The sequence below is a fragment of the Amyelois transitella genome, chromosome 30 (genome assembly GCF_032362555.1).
Source record: "Amyelois transitella isolate CPQ chromosome 30, ilAmyTran1.1, whole genome shotgun sequence".
NCBI classification, from domain to species: Eukaryota; Metazoa; Arthropoda; class Insecta; order Lepidoptera; family Pyralidae; genus Amyelois; species Amyelois transitella.
The window spans coordinates 2,030,336-2,051,225 of record NC_083533.1 but is presented as its reverse complement, the minus strand read 5'-3'; positions in this window follow the sequence as shown (position 1 = coordinate 2,051,225).

The window sequence follows — 20,890 nt, the reverse complement described above, 5'->3', positions numbered from 1 at the left end:
TGCGCGGCATCTCGCCGCTCCACGCCCGCCCTCCGGGCCGTCGGGTGAAACTCTCCCCTCGCTGCCTTGCGGCAGAGGTCGTCGACCAGTGACGACGCCGCCGCCGATGGGAACTCCCAGTGTATAAAGACGTGAAGACCCAGGCCGTCACGGCCGCCCCATCGACCTGCCTACAGTCGTAGGCAGCGATGATGCCATTGAAGAGGGCCAAAAGCCCTCACCAATCTACTCCGACTCCCCTAAGGGAGTATGGGAAGACCCGACGACGGCAAGATAGTATTGCACAGGCGTTTCAACTTTATTTTCATTTCTTTTTCTTTTGTAAGTTGTAGGTACATATTTCTGGTTATAATTCTATTAAATATTTTTTTTTGTTTAAATAGGTACTTAGATTTATCTATACTAATATTATAAAACAGGAGAGTTTGTTTGTTTGTTTGAATGTGCTAACCTCAAGAACTACTGGTTCGATTTGAAAGATTATTTTTGTGTTGAATAGACCATTTATCGAGGAAGGCTAAAGCCTTCCTCGATAAATGGAATAGCCTAAAGGCTATGCCCGCGACTCCGTCCGCGTGGAATAGTTATTTTGGGCATCATTGCAGCCCTCAAGGGTGAATAATTTTCGCCGTGTTTTTTCCACATTTTCCATTATTTTTTCGCTCCTTACAGTTGCAGCGTGATGTTATATAGCCTAAAGTCTTCCTTGATAAATGGTCTATTCAACACAAAAATAATATGCTATAGTATTCAACACAAAAAGATTATTTCAATTCGAACCAGCACTTCCTGAGATTAGCGCGTTCAAACAAACAAACTCTTCAGCTTTATAATATTAGTATAGATTTTGACTACAGTTTTATCTATCAGTCTATGTATTATAATTATTAATAGCTTTTTATATCGATTTAAAAATGACGAAGTTCCATACAAACTTGCACCCCCTATTTCATCCCCTTGGGATAGAATTTCAGGATAAAAAGTAGCCAATATTCTAATCCAGGTTACTAACTATATCTGTGCCGAATTTCGTTCAGATCCGTTCGGTAGATTTTGCGTGATGCGCGTACAAACATACAGACAGACAGACGGACAGACAGACAGACAGACAATAATTCTAAAAAAAATTGTTTTGGCTTCTATTGACCCTAAAAAGACCCCTTATATTTTTTTTTTCTTAAATATCTTCAATGTACAGACAAAGTTCAGTGACAGTTTTATTATATGTTTGGATACTTAACGTCTAGCTGCAACTATTAGGAGCGAAGAAATAATGGAAAGTGTGAAAAAAATCAGGGAAGGAGCATCCTTGAGGGCTTCAATGATACCCAAAATAACTATTTCACGCGGACGAAGTCGCAGGCACAGCTAGTAAAGAATACAATCAATACAGGACAATTGTTGCCAATATTGAAAAATGAACACTTCACACATCGTATTTCTCACAGTGGAAGGAAATAAAAATAAATTCTCGACTGAGAACGGATGCCGTTTCAAAACTCCAGTGGTTCTCAACGTTGTGACAAATATATTTTTCTACAACTTTTTGCAGAGTCACGATTTTAACATGACCTTTTTTCAATTTCAATTCATTTATTGCGTATAATTTTTTACATTTCAATTCTAACTACTATAATAGTTACTGGTATAATAATGGGTAAAACATGAACCCCGGGATGGGATAGGGAATAGCAAACTTATGATTGGAACGGCAAGCGGTTTTGTCAATTTAACATACATACATAAAATCACGCCTCTTTCCCGGAGGGGTAGGCAGAGACTACGTCTTTCCACTTGCCACGATCTCTGCATATTTCCTTAGCGTCATCCACATTCATAACTCTCTTCATGCAAGCTCGGCGGTTTCGGGTCTTGTTTTTTTTTTTGTTGGGTTTGTCAATTTAATTAAGTATGATTTGATTTATTCAATTCAATTTGTTTTTTTTTTTGGACAATACTTATTATTATGTGCCTCACGCATCGCATCATTAACAGTAATATTTATTCAGAACTTATGTGCAATAAAGAGAATTTCATTCATTCATTACGCAATCTGCAGTTTTAAAACCACTGGGCCATAACAACGCATTATTACGTGAATGTTTCTACAAAATGTTCCATTTCCTAACTTTCTGTGTGAATCAGCGTTTTGGAGCTTTCGACCCTTATTTTCAATTGCTTAGAGAGTAAATTAGCTTGGCAAATATATACTTGTGACTGATAAAGATACTCTCTTTTGGAGAATGTCGAATTAGGTGCAATAAAAGTGATTCGTTACATGAATCGAGATTTTAAGCCACTTTGAAAAACACAATTCGCTTTTGTGACAAATTCGTTGCTCTTAGGAACTTTTGTTTGCAAATGTTTTTTATATATCTTTAAGTGCTTTTATGACAGAAGATGATCTTTTGATCGTTCTTCTTTTGTTATACGCACTTATCTCAAGTTCTTTCAATGAACTAAGTAAAAGTTATAAATTAAGTCGAAGAAGAGTTGAAGCGGAATGCCTGGATTCGCACTTCCCTTAATGAGATAACCTCTGATATGATTTCTCTATAAGTCATATGAAAAATGCTATAGTTTATTTTTCATTTGTAGAGGGAGCTATGTAGTTCAGGCTTGACCGTCAAAAAAGTTAAAATCTTCCATCAGGCTGGTGTTATGTCTGGAGAACCGCGCGACAGATGATGTTGAGTCAGAGGTTGTACTTATTTATGCTCTAATCCGTGAAATCTTTTATCGCGGTTTAGCATTCGCGCTGTGATTGGCTGGTGGCATGTGACGTTTGAGATGTCGCCATAGCCCTTCGCCGCTATTGGTTGAACGCATCGTATTCTCACTATGATTGGCTGATGTCGTGTGACGTCAGTGATGTCGCCACAGATTTGTTAACAATAAACTCGCAAAATACTAAGCCTATTGATGTTATTTGGCACAGATACAAAACAGAGAGATATCTTTTTTTTAAATATTTTTACTAGCTTTCGCCCGAAACTCTGCCCGTTTAAAAAGCATCCTATTTCCTTCTCCATACTAAATATGTGCAAAGTTCTATGCAGGCCGGTTCAGTGGTTCAACTAAGAAGAGATAACAAACAAAATCACTTCCGCATTTTTAATATTATACTTTGGATTATTAAATTTTAGGCCTTTAAGTCTTTCTAGACTATTAACTCTGTTTACCACGTAAGAAAAAAAACGTGATTGTTGTATGTTTTACTATTACTATTGTCTGTCTACAACTTGACATAGATGTAAATTAAACAGATGGAATGTTACAAAAGATGTTCTACATAAGACGAAATTAGAAGCATTTCTCCAACACTACACGGAACCTTTGGGCTGACCTTGGCCTATTTTCTTGGGTTGGGAAGTTTGTGTATGTCTAGAATAGATGATAGGTGCCATTACTTTTATTTCTTTTATACATACATACATATATTCACGACTATATCCCGTGCGGGGTAGATAGAGCGAACAGTCTTAAAAAGACTGATTGGCCACGTTCACTGTTTGGCTTAATGGTAGAATTTTAGATTCAAATAATGACAGGTTGCTAGCCTATCGGATAAAAAAAGTTTATACGCCTATCCATGGATGTCATCATGGGAAAGAGATGGAGTGGTCCAATTCTTTTTTGTATTGGTGCCGGGAACCACACCATTTATTTTTATCTATAATATTTCATCTATAAGAACACAGAGCCTACAGTCTCGAAAAGACACGGTAGCCACTTACAGCTGATCTTATGATGGAGTTTCAAATTCAAATTCAAATTTTTTTATTATTATTATAGGATACTTCATATCGCTCAATAATTCTCTAAAGGAGTCGATATTCAGATAGTGACAGGTTGCTAGCCCATCATCTGCTAGAAGAATCCCAAGTTCCCCGGAAAGAAAGGTAGCTCTTTTGTATGTAGACATCCTCACATATAAGTTTTAGGTACGTCTTTATCCCTTACGGGGGAGACAGAGCTAAAAATCTCTACAAGACTAAAAGGCCGCGTTCCATCGCACAAACTATATTTCCCCTTCGCCACCAGAATATATACTTTGGGAAATCCTTGCAGAATGAAACCAAACTATGGGTGACCTAACAATATCAAAGTCACATGTAAATTTCGAGCGGGCGAGGCAGACAGACGTCCGGATATCCGGTCTGGCAGGCCCGATATTTATGGAGACGGTTAACCGATACGAGATCCGGGTATGCCCCGGCTGGATTTATTAAAATGGATGCCGAAAGTAGATGTTAGCCGCGGCTTCGTCCGCGGTAGATTAAGATAATTTGCTAGACACAACTTTTTAAGGAAATAAATATATGTACCTACAGTACCGTCCCAGTACATACATACATAAAATCACGCCTCTTTCCCGGAGGGGTAGGCAGAGACTACCTCTTTCCACTTGCCACGATCTCTGCATAATTCCTTCGCTTCTTCCACATTCATAACTCTCTACATGCAAGGTCGGCACATTTTTGATCTTAGGTATAATGTATGTTAGGAAAAATACATCTTTTTTCCAAAAAGTTAGTGCCACAACTGATAGAAATTTACGTAATAAACATAAATTAGTAATGCCGTATCACACGCTTAGCAAAGTCAGTAAATCATTTGTGGGGAACTGTATGTCGATTCTTAATATGCCTTACCAAAAATTCAAACAGTATGTAAAGAAAGGCTTATTATAGGACTGATGATTACCTGAATGATAAAAATATCTGGCTTGAGCTTGGCACAGGAACCTCGTAGTGAATTGCATTTGATTTGAACCTAAATTAAAATTCAGTACACCCTGTACATAAATCTATTTAATCCATAAAGAAAATAATTTTTTTTTATTATTAAAATATCATATTAATCAATTAATCTGAACAATGTATTCTCTCATCCACATTTTTATTCTAAGTTTAGATAATTGTGAAGTTGACGTTATTGAAGAAAATGCTGCAGTGCAGTTTGTTACCGTTTCTTCTGCACTGACGCTTTGAAAGCGGCAGTAAACTTAGTTTTCAAGTAATTTATATGACGTCAACCAGTGTTGTGAAACCAGAAGATGACAATTATTAAGTGATATAAAGTGTCCTGTATTAGTTAATAAGAATTTTAATTCAAGTTTGAAGCTGGCGGAACATGCAAATCTAGACCACGGTGTAATGACCCTTTTCCGTGTTATTTACTTTAGTTTGAGTGGTAACCGGTGCTCTTACGGTGAGGGAAAACATCGTGAGGAAACCTGCGCTGTAACTGCATGTGTAACCATGATTCAATATGGGTTGGGTTCCCTAAGAAAACTTAAAAATCCTTATTCCTGAATGTGTAAGATTCCTCGCGACTTTTTCGCCAACAGTAAACATTCATTCATATTTGTGTAAAATCAATACGTAAGAACCTTTATCATTTGTTAGGTTACTATAATACATACATGTAAGTTTATGTATATATGGACTCGATAAACAAGACAAACATACACAAATTAAAATGAGAATACAAGCATATTTTTTGCATTTTTTGCTCACCGCAAAATTCTCAACAAGCCGTAAAAATAGAAATATAAAACACGGTCGCAATTTCATCGGAAAATCGAGTACGGAAATGAAACAATAATATCGGATATCAGGGTAAAAACAAGAATGGCGATACCAAAACCAACCACTCGGCACCCTTGTCAAGCATTTTATTCGATAAAGACAATGAACAGAGAATTCAAGGGTCTAGAACAACGATAAAATAAACTCGAAACGTCTAATTTTGTCAACAAACAATGGTAGGTATTCGCTTGGCAAAATAACAAGAAAATTCTTGTGCGTAAAGTAGGCTAAACTTACTAAAGATTCTTACATATTCATAGGTTATTTTTACAGAAAAGATACTTTACGTAACTCATAAAATATGAGACGCCCTGAAAATTCCTGAACTTCACATCTCTAACGCCATCTGTTAGCTTCAATCCCGCACTATTTAGTAGGGTATTGTACTTACATTTTTTGCCATGTTACAGCGCCATCTGTTACAATTTTCAGAATTTAGTTAGTTAACACCTAGCGCCACCTTTTGAGAAAAATGAAGTACTAGTTCTCATTCATTGTATAGAACAAAGCACAAAAATTTACCTTTTTGTCTTGTGTTATTAGTCATTTATAGATGGCGCTTCATTTAGTTACCTACATTTTAATTTCGCCACATTTTTAGCCATGGTTCTTAGTCTGACCTTGGAAGTAGGTAATCTTCAAGTCTTCTTTACTGTCGAATTCAAAAGTTTTAATGGGTCGCTTCTTAATTCTGATTTTAACAGTTTTTTTTTCTGCACCACGTTGGGCGCCAATATTTTAGTACAATCTTTTGGTCCTTCTCATTTAGTTTTGTCACGGTCGTTTATAAAGTAAAAATGTACGTGGGGTCGAAGTATATAACTTATGTTAGATACCCTAATTTTTGCACGTCACTTCCCCTAGTGTTTCTTCTCATGGTTGGTCTCATTGTCCTATTTTTGATCTTCCCTATCAATTGAGACTGTTGTCTCTTAAAAACGATTGAAAAATAAATGTCGTGTTCTTTTCTTCAGAAATCGCTTTAATAATTTAAATTTCTATAACCGCCTTCAAAATAAAGATGATTCTCAGTGTGACCTGTATTCACGTAAGTATGTTTGTTCGCGATTATCTCGCGTTTCGCTGAACCGATTTTGATGCGGTTTTCAATAAAGTTTGTGATACTTAGGAGAAGGCCTTGAAAAACCTTAACCAACTACAAAAAAGAAGATATCGATTGAATGCGAGCGAAATAGAGGCAGCTATAAAAAAAAAAAAAAAAAAAAAAAAAAAAACCGCCTAAATGAGTCCTCGCCCGCGGAGTACAGGGGCGCGGGGGTATGACGACGAAGGGGACCGAGAGAGGTGCGGGCGGCGGGCGCATTCTTGTAAAAACTCAGTTCGCTCGCTACGCGGTTAGCGATCACACGTGTTGACAGTTGCGGACGCCTTGTGAAAATTATACATGAGATTACATTCTCAAGATGAGTCGAAATATTTTCGGACATAGAATTAATAGTCAGTGCAAACAAATGGCGTTTAACGTATATGAATATTTTAGAAAAAAGAAACTCGACCCAAATTCTGATGAATATAAACAAGATATACCTTTAAATAAAACTGTAGCAGAAGTTACTGGACTATCAGAAAAGACTGTATCTAGAATTGTACAACAAGGGAAAGCATTAAATGACAACGAGAGATTTAAATCACCGAGAAAACCAAAACAGGTTCGTAGAAAAAGAGTGGAAATAGACGATTTCACAAAAGGAGTGGTAAGAAGAAAAGTCACTCAGTTTTACACAATTTTCAAAAAAATACCTACTCTGAAAACTTTGAACGCTGTACTTAGAGAAGAGAATATATTACACTGCGGCAGGGAATATTTAAGGCTATTATTACATGATCTAGGTTTTAAATTTAAGAAATGCGGATCTAAAAGGAAGCTCCTTATCGAACAGCCAAATATCACATCGTGGAGGTGGAAATACCTAAATACTATTAAAAAATATCGTAGAGAAGGAAGACATATTTTATACCTTGACGAAACTTATGTAAACGCGTCTCATAACGTTTCAAAATGTTGGCAATCAAAGGATGAACTTGGCGTTCTATCTCATATTGGTAAAGGGGACCGTTTGATCATCGTACATTGTGGAGGTCAAATTGGATTTGTAGACGGAGCCCTTGTGATATTCAAATCCAAATGTAAAACAGGTGATTATCACGATTCTATGAATTTCGCAAATTTCAGTAAATGGATAAATGAAAAGCTCATGCCTAATATACCGCAAAATTCTGTCATAGTAATGGACAACGCAGCTTATCATTCGGTTCGAGAAGAGAAAAAGCCAACTATGGCTTCTACCAAGCCAACTATGCAAGAATGGCTACGACGACATAACGTGCCTTTTGATGAAAAACTTAGAAAGGATGACTTATATAAATTAATTAAAAGTAATTTCACAGAAGATATTTACAAAATTGACGAGGTATTGAAAAGAAACGGACACGAAGTATTGCGTTTGCCTCCATATCACCCAGACCTGAACCCAATTGAGTTGGTCTGGGGTGATATCAAAGGACAATTAGCACAAAAAAGTATCGACTCTAATTTGGACCAGAAAAAAGAAATATTAGAGAGATTATTTGCTGAATATCCCAAAGAGAAATGGGAGAATTGTGTTAAACACGTGATTAAAATCGAAGACGAATATTGCAAACATGATGGAGTCCTAGATGAAGTTGTTGATTTTATTATTAATGTGCAAGACGATTCTGATGATTCTGATGATGGCTGTTGTGAAAGTGAAGAATCAAGTTCCAGTGATAGTGATATTATGGACATAAGTGATTGATTTATAATTTTGATAAATTTTGCATAAATAAATATTACATACATAACTTTATTACCTTTTTTTTACCTACATATCATACCTATATATCATAAAATCACATTTTTATCGAATTGTTTTGTATGAAAAATAAAAATTTGAAAATAACAATAATCGAAAAATGCTTATGCTATTTAATTCATGTACGTGGTCTCGTTGATACCATGGAGTTATGGGATAACAAAAGGAACACGTTGTATAGTTTACAGTTGTTTCATTCAAATTTTGTATAGCCATTATTATTTTTTTAATAAAAATCTTCACCTGTTTGCCGCTAACCACTATGACGTCACATATCTCAAGAAATGTCCAGTAACATTTCGCCCCTTGTATTACACGCTACGCTCGACCGCCGCCCGCACCTCTTTCGTTCCCCTTCGTCGTCATACCCCCGCGCCCCTGTACTCCGCGGGCGAGGACTCATTTAGGCGGTTCTACTATAGCACACTATTTCTTCACTACCACAATTACTTACCTACCTATGTCCAGCTTGAAATAAAAAGCCATTTCCAGAATAATTCCGTAGAAACTAGGTCAGAGGTCGGTATAATTATTGCTATTTATGATACGACTCGGAGGCAGCGATGGATCGAGTGCCGTAATCGAGAACCCGATTACCGACTATCGGAAAACAATCGGAGATCGGCTATTTAATAAGGGTTCTTGTTGTTTTCAAATTAAAAAAATGATTGACTTTTTCACTTTTGTTTATTATAAAGTGACTTGGAATGGAATACTTTTTTTATTGATTTGTACTTCTGATACATACATACATACATATGGTCACGTCTATATCCCTTGCGGCGTAGACAGATACAAAAGTCTTGAAAAGAATGAATGGCAACGTTCACCTATTTGGTTTAATGAAAGAATTGAGATTCAAATAGTGACAGGTTGCTAACCCATCGCCTAAAAAAGAATCCCAAGTTTGTAAGCCTATCCCTTAATCCCCTTTTACGACATCCATGTGAAAGAGTTGGAGTGGTCCTATTCTTTTTAGTATTTCTTACAACGAAAAAAATTTTTTTTTTTTTTTAATAATTTTTATCACTTTGAAAGGCACCCTATGTACTTCTTCAGACTCTTAATATTATACGTGATAGTAGTAATGTGTGTAGATGGAAACATAGATATGGATTTTATGAACAAAAGCGAACTATTAACCTCTTTTCCTTTATAATTCAACAGCCAGGCAGCAAGCCCTCCATATAATTTGTCACGAACAATTTAATTGCGTTAAAAACTTTAGAGAATGCGCCATTCGCTCACTCACTCGACTAAGTTAGTGACTGCTTTGGTTAAATAATACAGTATGGCAATTTCAAACATGGCCGTGTGGTTCCCGGCTACAATGGAAAAAAGAATAGGAGCACTCCATCTCTTCCCCATGGATGTCGTAAAAGGCGACTAAAGGATGAGCTAAGAACCTATAATTATCTGAAACTCAAGACATCCATCCGAACGCGGCCTTTAAGTATTTTCGAGACTGTTAGCTCGGTATAACCCGTAAGAAATAATAACGTGATATATTTATGTATCTATATCATAAAACACTGCGAATAACAGAGTTTTTCATCTGTAGTTAAATGACAAAAGTCAAACGATCAATTTTCTAAAGCAAGCACATTAAAATTTATAAGCATAAATTGATAGGGCATTGAAAATTAAAAATTTCTTCCCGCTATGTACGGTCAGCGCAGAAAATTCTACTTCGGGCGACAAAAAAGTAATTTTATTGTGTTTGCTATCGGTGCCATTGAGGGCTTTTCATTAAAATCGAGTAGCTCTTTGTGTTCAAGTTATTAGGAAAAGGTTTTTTTATATTCTGTCTCTACACACAAGGTTATTCTTAGAGTTCTATAGTGAAATCTTAAATATGATTATTTAACTTTGGGTTTAGCTTGGGTTAGGTTCCCCTGCAAAGGTTTCAGAGGTTTGACGGAAGTCATTTAAAAACCTGACGTACCTACCTAAAATGGGATAATGTTCACAGACGTACCCCAGCCTTCCTCTCTGAAGACGTGAGAAGAATAAGAAAAAAGAAAAGGAAGTGGTTTAACCTAAACGATTCCGTCTATCTTTCTATCTCATAAACTTTTAGTTACATATACATACATACATACCGTCATACTGTTTACCATTGGGGTAGGCAGATACTTTGGATTTCCTCTTTAGCTTTTAGTTCCAGATTTGACATTGATCAGCAAATGCCTCTTTACCAAATATTGTCTTGTTTTCATTTATTTTTTTAACTTTCCCTTATCAAAATCAATGAAAACATGATAACTATTTAGACTGGCTAAGAACTTATTAGCTACATGAAGAAGTTACAAATTTACGCAGCATATAAAGCAAGTGCCCGAAACCGCCGAGCTTGCATGAAGAGAGTTATGAATGTGGATGAAGCAAAGGAAGTATGCAGGGATCGTGGCAAGTGGAAAGAGGTAGTCTCTGCCTACCCCTCCGGGAAAGAGGCGTGAGTTTATGTATGTATGTATGTATAAAGCAAGTCTCCACATCTTCGGTAAGGAGAATATACTGTAGCGACATCTATTGTCGTGTCATCATAACTATAAAAAAAGCATTAAAGCAGTAGGTTACTTATTAGTTCATCTATTGCACGATAGATGGCACCACTCAGTTACAGCTTTCACGTCCACATCGCGGTTTTAAGTTTTAACGGAATTCTAGACTGATAAAAAAAAGATTATTTTATCAGTTCCATCTGTCCTTAACATGTCTGACCGCTCTGAAGTCTGTAATCACCGTGATTTAAACTGCATTTTTTATCAAATTCGGCTCAACCCGTGCGTTTATAAGGGTCGGTCCAACCATAATATTTATAATTCATCACTTAACCTACTTCTAAACGTGGGGTTAAATCCAGGGGCGTAGCTATGGCTAGGCGGGGCTATACCACCTTTCATAAATTTTATGGATCGTAATATAGGTACATATGTAAGTGCTTAATTGAAATTTAATTGGCATGATTACTAATTTATGTTTTGATGTTTATTAATTTATTTTTACAACAACTAAAACATTGGTGAAATAATCGTATCAATAAACAAAAAGCTGCCTGAGATATAACGAAGCATATAACCCTTTATTTGGGCGAGTCCAAAACGTCGCTTACAAAACACGTATCCATTCCTCACGGGCCACGGGGCAGAATGAGCCATTGAGCTTAAAAAGCTTAGAGAAGTAATTTATTCGATATCAACTAATGTTGCGAATTCAAAAGGTTATCAATTTAAGTGGATGTCATTATAATATTTTTTTTTTATTTGAATAGTTACGTGATTTGAAGTTGCTAGCCCCATCTAGATAAAAATACCAAAGTAGTCCTTTCCCTTGATCGGCTTTTACAATCTGCACGAGAAAAGAAGCAGCTGGTGCACTCTTCGTTCTTCTACGTAACTATATATCGTATAGAAGTAGTATATATTATGAAATAGTCTCTGCTTACCTATCATATTAATAAATACATTATGAACACTCTTGTGAGGAGTGATCATAATGTTTTTATAAAAATCATATAAAGTTTTTATTATAATGTAGATAGATAGATAGACTCTTTATTGCACCATAAGAAAAAGCAAAACAGGAAAAAAATACACAATTAATGAGGTACAAAGGCGGACTTATCGCTAAAGCAATCTCTTCCAGTCAACCTTAGGTAATAAATAAATGATATTAGAAAAAATAACAATTGGCCAAGCAGTTTAGAATTACAACTGTGCGAGCGAGACACCTGTATCCAGGTGTCTGTAAGTGTGACAGAGAGGCATACAGGCGGTATCATCAATCGATTAGGTTACCATGGCAACAGGCTGCTAAAGAGCTATTGCAACCAGTTGAAGTATTCGCGATATTTTTAAAGTTCTACCTCATATTTTGCACTTTGATAAGTAAGTACCTAAGTACTAAGTTTAGGTGTAAAGTCAACTAAGTGGCTAGTAGTAGACCTTACCTATGTAAAGGTAAGATATATAAATATATCTATATATTTTGTAAATTGTTAAAATTTTCATCTCTCTTAGGTTTGTGTAAATAAATAAAAAAATATATAAAATTTTTAAATAAATGGATATCCCTTGCGGGGTACATAGAGCCACCAGTCTTAAAAAGACTGATAGGCCAGTTTCAGCTGTTTGACTGAATGATAGAATTGAGATTCAAATAGTGACAGACTAAAAGAAGAATCCCAAGTTTATAACCCTATCCCTTAGTCGCCTTTTAAGACATCTATGGGGACGAGATCGACTGGTCTTTTCTTTTTTTATTGGTGTCGGGAACCACACGGTAAGTTTGTTTGTTCGTTGTCTCTTCACGCTAATAATTTAAAATACCTTTTCTAAAGCGCATGTTAATACAACCGACGGAACGAACTACACTGTACAGTTATAGTATGAAAATCTAGGTCAAACTGATCCAAAAGTTAACTACCGCATCCTCATTAGGTCTAGATTAAAAATATTTAGCATACTTCGCTACTGCGTCGGGCTTAATTACCATTAGCGGGAATAGGCAATTAGGGTAAAATATAGGATAGAATGTAGCTGACTGACTTTTACCCGCGGCTTCGCACGCGCGAATTTAGCGCCACCCGAAAACAATACTAAAATAATAGATACGTTGTTCTAAATAAAAAACTATTTTTTTTTTAAATGCACTAAAACAAATTAATTAAATTTTGATGTAGAACAATCCCATTATTTTGTTGTATTTAATTAACTACTTAACTAGTTAAGTGTAGAATTTAATCAAAAATCAATGACCGTTCCTTGCTATCAGCACTGGCCCTGGCATACACATATAACATACATACATAATGGTCACGTCTATATCCCTTGCGAGGTAGACAGAACCAATAGTCTTGAAAAGACTGATAGGCCACGCTCAGCTGTTTGGTTAAATGATAGAATTGAGATACAAATAGTGACAGGTTGCTAGCCCGTCGCCTAAGAAAATAATCGCAAATTTGTAAGTCGTGTTGCCTTTTACGACATCCATGGAAAATTATGTTTTTATTCTGTTTTCATGCATCCTCTCTACATGCCCCAACCGTCTGAGCATTCCCTTTTCTATATCTGTCACCATATCTTCTTTCACATCACAGAGTTTATTATCTTCGTCATATTTCACGAATTGATAACTTAGTTCAAAAGTTATTACAAGAATTATTCAATAGAGTGTTGATCCGTATTCCAATATCAACTTCTATTTGAAAAGGTCCGGTTGAGTTACAGCGGTAATCCTTAAAAACTTTTCTACTTATCGCAAAGGGAAAATACATTTATTTGTGTTCGAAGAAATTGTTATGTTTGATTTCAGCTTTACAATTTTTAAAGTGAAAATATCCAAGTTTTAAACACAGGATTAGATCTCTCATAAGGTTACATACATACATACATAAACTCACGCCTCTTTCCCGGAGGGGTAGGCAGAGACTACCTCTTTCCACTTGCCATGATCCCTGCATACTTCCTTTGCTTCATCCACATTCATAACTCTCTTCATGCAAGCTCGGCGGTTTCGGGCACTTTTGACCTGACCCTTCACCAGGACGTCCTTAATTTGATCAAGATATGTTCGTCTAGGTCTTCCCACCCCGACCTTTCCCTCCACACTCCCCTTGTATATCTGCTTAGTCAACCTGTTTTCATTCATCCTCTCCACATGACCGAACCATCTCAACATACCCTTTTCTATTCCTGTAACTACATCTTCTTTCACATCACAACATTCCCTTATCACGCTGTTCCTTATCCGGTCACTCAATTTCACACCCAACATACTCCTTAACGCTCTCATTTCCACTGCATTTATTCTGCTTTCGTGCTTCTTTTGCCATACCCAACTTTCACTCCTATACATTAATGTCGGGACCAACACGCCCCTGTGCACAGCCAGTCGAGCCTTTTTGGATAGTTTCTGACTGCTCATAAAGGCATGCAAAGCTCCATTCACCATGTTCCCCGCGTTCACTCTCCTTTCAATATCACTATCACACTTGCCATCTGATGTAAACTTTGATCCTAGATATACAAACTCTTTCACTTGCTCCACTTTTTCTCCTCCAATCAAAATATTACATGCTGTCATTTCTTTCTCCATTTCAAAAACCAGTGTTTTAGTTTTACTTACGTTCACTTTCATTCCTTTCTCTTTTAAAGCTTCATGCATACAGTTTACCATCTCCTGTACTCTCATAAGGTTCACTAAACAAATATACAAATGGAGTGTGAATGGGACTGTTGGAGTGGGAAGGCCTAGACGAACGTACCTTGATCAAATCGGAAATGTGCTGGCAAAAGGTCTGGTCAAGAGTACCCGAAACCGACGAGCTTGCATGAAGAGTTATGAATGTGGATGAAGCGAAATAATCGAGATTATTATCCTGAGATATATGAGAGAAAATTATCCCAAGTTATAAACTTGGGATAATTTTCTCTTAGCCTTACCCTTAGTCGCCTTTTACGACGTCCATGGGAAATATATAGAGTGGTCCTCTTCTAAAGTTCCGGGAACCACACGCACAATTATTATCAAATCAAAAGCTTTAAGGTAATCTATTTTGGTGGCTCTTAGAGAATCTTTCTATGTGTGAATTTCGATTTTAATAATCTAATCTTTAGTAGCAAGGTGTTAGAGATCGATTAACATTGACATTCACTGAATAATAAATAATCGCGTTCAATTACTGGAAAGGAAAAAACAAAAAAAAATTTGGTACATACCTGTCGAACTTATTATAACGGCCATTAAATAAAATTATTTGTATTATGCACTAAAATGGTCATCGCTCAGCATGTGTTGTGGCGATGTCATGACGCTGATTTTCTTACAACTTTTTTTTGGGTGTTAATTTACAACTTTTCTACTTAACCCCAACCTTGAATAAATCAGCATTCAACACTTCAAAGTTTTGGGCATGGCAGAAATTTATTTTATTATTATGGTAACACTGTAGGTTATGGGTATTCCTAATCTTATTATCTTTACTACAGAGGTGTCCGGGAGACGTCTAAACCACGGTATTTGAGTGAATCAGGGTAGGTTTTATATAAAGTGACTACAATCTGACCTCCGCAACCTTTGCAGGGGAACCTAACTAGCATATTCGATCATGGTAACACATCCAGATGCCTGAATGTGCAGGTGTTATCTCTTTATTCCGTTTAAACCTACCAGTAATTCGAAAGTCGAACTGTATGGAGATTCTTTTTCCAAATTATGGTACTGATGAATCGAACTTTTAAGAAACTTGGATTTTATTTCAAACTAGCTGTGCCCGCGACTCCGTCCGTGTGGAATAGTTATTTTGGGTATCATTGAAGCCGTCATGGATGAATAATTTACCCCGACTTTTTTCACATTTGCCATTATTTCTTCGCTACTAATAGTTGCACTGTGATATTATATAGCTAAAGCCTTCCTCGATAAATGGCCTATTCAACACAAAAAGATTTTTTCAATTCGAACCAGTAGTTCCTGAGATTAGCGCGTTCAAACAAACAAACAAACTCTTCAGCTTTATAATATTAGTATAGATTACTGTGAATAAGTACTTTAAATGTAATGGTACAGTGAGGTAGGTACTTGAAATTTATTTGTGTCTGGAGTGGAATTCTTCACTGTGAGTTTTCTTCATACATACATACAGTCACGTCTAACTCTTTGCGGTGTAGACAGAGCCAACAGCCTCGAAAAGACTGAAAAACCGCTCTATCTTTTCCGTGGATTTCGTAAAAGACTAGTAAGGGAAAAGGCAGTTATTTAGTGGAAGCTTTCATGCTGCTTGTCCGTCGTAGAAGGCAATCAAGGGAAAGACTAATAATTGGCATTCTTCTTTAAAGCCATTACGCTAGCAACCTGTCACTATCTGAATCTCAATTCTATCATTAATCCACACAGCTGAACGTGGCCTATCAGTGTTTTCTAAACTTTTAACTCTCTCTACCCCGTAAGGGATAAAGACATTATAATAACCGCTAATAGCCGTTAATATGAGCTATATTGCGACATTTTCCCTCGGGATCGACCAAGATAATTAATATCTAATTGATTACTTAAAGCAGTAAGTGGTTGTTACATAATATAAGCAATCAAAACATAGAATTCGGATTATATGTACTCGTGATACATTTACATACAGTCACCTCTTTATACCTTCCGGGGTAGACAGAGCCAATAATGTTTTGAAAAGCGTATGTCCAAGTTCAGCTGTGAATGATGGAATTGAGATTCGATGGACGCTTGCGCTTCATAAATTTCTCCTATTCCCTTAGTCGTCTTTTACAACATCCATGAAAAAAAAGTGGTCCTATTCCAAAAGTTCCAGGAAATATAGGTACATACGAATAAGGAATTACTTATAAACTTGGGATTTGTTTTGTAAGCGATGGGCTAGCATCCTGTCACTATTTGAATTTCAAGTCCATCATAAAGCCATACAACTGAACGTGGGCTTTCGGTCTTTGCAAGTTTTTTGACTCTGTCTACACCTTAAGGTATGAAGATGTGATTATATATGTATTGTTTAAGGCATAGTATGTTGGCTATGTTTACCTACCGATATAGAAACTGAAATGACCAAAGCAACTTTAGCGTTGCCCGCTTTAACGAAGCGTCTTTTGTCGATACAATAAAATCTAATACGTGTAACAAAATTTTATCACTAAGTGCTTATCCCATCTACATACATACATATAATCACGTCTATATCCCTTGCGCGGTAGACAGAGCCAACAGTCTTGAAAATACTGATAGGCCACGTTCAGCTGTTTGGCTTTACGATGGAATTGAGATTCAAATAGTGACGGGTTGCTAGCCCATCGCCTAAAAGAAGAATCCCAAGTTTATAAGCCTATCCCTTAGTCGTCTTTTACGACATCCATGAGAACGAGATGGAGTGGTCCAATTCTTTTTTTATTGGTGCCGGGAACCACACGGCACTTATCCCATCTCTTTGTGTGAAAATGATTTTTGTAGATATTTTGGTTTAATTCTTTGATAGCTCAGATACAATGATAGTAAGTACGAGTGTGAAACCTTATGCAGAAACATAGTCCATTCAGAGCTTATGTTGAAGAGAAAATATAATAAATTCTGTATAAATGAAATTTGGCAGACTAAGGAATGTGGCGACATCTGTATGCCACAAGTCACAACAGCCAATCACGCGACGCTATCAGCCAATAACAGCGAAGAGTATAAATCGCGCAAGCAAAGATTTCACGGAATGATGCATAAATATAATCTCCGACACAACATCATCAGAATCTGTCGCGCGGTTCCCCAGGCATCACACCTATCCTGGCGGAAGATCTTCGCTCAGATGGCGGTCGAGCCCAAATCATCGCTCTTGGTACAAGGAATCTCTTTTAAAATATCATAGTATTTCAAAAGATACATAAAAACATAATAATAACGTTTATCTTTGACGGGGTAGACAGAGCGAACAATCCAAAAGACTGGAACGCCAGAAGCTGTATGGATGGCTTAATGTTGGAATTGTCATTAGTATTGGTATATCAATTCCAGAATTTCACACGGGAGTGAAGCCTCATGCGAAAATCTAGACATGAATATCCTACAATACTAAAAGGCAAAACTAACCTTTTTCTTCACTACTTAAGGCATAATTTCCCCTGTAGGAGTCACAAGAATGTTTTACTAGAATAGGATAAGAATGGGCCCTTTACGCGATTATGACCACTTGGTCCTCCATAAATGGTCTTTTTATGTCTTTCGTCATGTCATACAAGACTAGGACATACCTGAACCACGCGGATGATGATAAGAAATAGTGTACACTATGCTTTATATTATGACGCCTTGTAATAAAGAAGGTTTTCACTTATAAGGAAGTGTTACCATGATCTAATTACGTTTCAAGATTAGGCAAAGATAAAGAAGATCTCGACAAACGTATCTTAAACAAATTAAGGACGTCCTGGCAAAGGGTCAGGTCAAGAGTACCGAAAATCGCCGAGCTTGCATGAAGACAGTTATGAATGAGAAGCGAAAGAAGTATGCAGAGATCGTGGCAAGTGGAAAGATGTAGTCTCTGCCTACTTCTTTCGGGAAAAAGGCTTAATTTTATGTAAGTTTGTATGTTAAGGAAGTCACACAGGAATCGCTTCTGGTAAAAACACGACTTATCATGGTGCAAAGCGGAAGGAAAATTTACGGGAATTATTGCTTTATCCTGGTGAACTCTTGTAATAAATATATGTCTTAATGTCAGGAATTTACTGTTAAACTCCGTAGTCAGCTGTCCCATTTGTTTTCAATTTACTTTATTGCTTTTTATACCAAGTTGCGCATGATCGATGTTCTGTCAAAGTGTATTGGAATATTGCTTAGCCTACTTTAAAAAGGCTAGTTAATGTTTTTTTAAACAAGTGCCAATAAAAGAGGTCAGTAGACTTTATTATAGATTACTTTATAGTTATTGTTTGTATTTTTTTAAACAAAGAGTTCAATAATTACTGGACCGATTGTGATTAAAGTTGGTGCAGAGATAGATTGTGCTTTCAGGAGTAACCAATGTTACTTACTTTAATTTCAGACGGAAATTCGGACTGAATTCGCAGCCCTTAAGTAAAATCTTCATCAAAATCGGCTTTGTAGCATACCAGTATGATGAAACGTAGAGTAGTTTCAATCACACACACATGTATCATGTCTCTACTATATACGGGATAGACAGAGCAAAGATTCTCGTAAAACTGAAAGGCCACAATATGTAAAATATTTAGGTATATATCCAGTTCCAGAAAATAATAAGGCGTCGCCTTAATATATTATTAATTTTATAAGCAGATTACTTACATCAAGCTATGATTTACTACTGCACACATACATACATAGAATCCCTTGCGGGTTAGGCAGAGTCTTGAAAATACTGATAAGCCACCATCAGTTGTTTGGCTTAGTGACAGAATTGAGATTTCAATGTGGCAGGTTGCTAGCCCAACACCTAAAAGAATCCCATGTTTATAAGCCTATTCCTTAGTCACCTCATTCCCATTCTTACATACATACATACATACATACAGAAAGAGATGGAGTGTTCCTATTCTTTTTTGTATTGGTGCCGGGAACCACACGGCACATTCCCATTCTTTTGCATCGATATTTAACACTCTTTGTGTAAAAAGAGGAGTTCTTTATTCCCAAACGAACAATGTTGAATAGTTTTCTGACAATAGTCGAACTAACAACAAGCTTCGTTCAAAAATTAAAAATAGGCTGAATTCTAGCTCGTAAGCTAACTGAGTTAACCCTATGGATTTCCGACTAAAGTTCGTATAATTGGAATCCGAGGTATAATATTATTTTTTTCGTTTTTAAATGGTATAACGTTCGTAGATACAAGAGTGTGAATAACGTTGGAGCGGAATGTCTTAGATGAACGTACCTTTACCAAATCGAGGACGTCCTAGCCAAAGGTCAGGTCAAGTACCCCAAACCGACAGGCTTGCATGAAGAGAGTTATGAATGTGGATGAAGCGAAGGAAGTATGCGGAGATGATGGTAAGTGCTAACACATTGTCTCTGTATACCCCTCCGGGAGAAAGGCGTGATTGTATGAATGTATTTGATAAAGGTTTTTGAAGATCTTTTTATAACCTTTTTATAACCTTTTTTAATTAACAACATAGATTTGGGATTCTCCTGTCAATTATTTGTCATTAGTTAAGGTCTCTAACTGTCATTTCTATCCTGTTGAACTTGGCCTTATGTATCTAAGCTCTGACTGCCCCATAAGAGACAAACACGCTCAAAATACGTGACAATAGTTTTTGTGCTTTGAACCCAAGATATCCAAATCAAATACTATAACTATTAATCCACACAGGCATTTCGTTCTTTTTAAGACTGTTGGCTCTGTCTCCCTTTTATTTATTTATTTATGAACACAGAATACATAAAGATGATAAATAAAACATTTTCTTAAAGACAATTCATAAAAAATACATTAATACAATAAATTCAGCACACTTCGTTTCCAAAGTACTTAATCCAAATATAATTTAAGCACATAATCATCTTATTTTAATAATCTCACAACTTATTTCATGAAAACAATTATATTAAATTAATCGTCTTAATTAAAAGGGTAACAATAACGCCTATCTTATCATATCCTCGAAAATAACATTATAACCCTGACAAATGAAATATCACCGTGATACCAAAGAAAAGCTTCAGCGCCAAGTCAAATATTAAAAGCCGTATTCGATACAATTACGAAGGCAATCTTGAAAGACCAACTGTGGATTCACCTTAACGTGTGGTTTTATGCGCCCTTTGTCGCTTTTCTAACCGGCCAGTTTAATCTGAACTCTCATTTTGCAGGGAAAACCGGCGGTTAGTAGGAAAACGATGAGGGAAAACGGGGCAGGGGAGTCATTTTATACTGGTCAGCTCCTGTACAATTTTACTAGA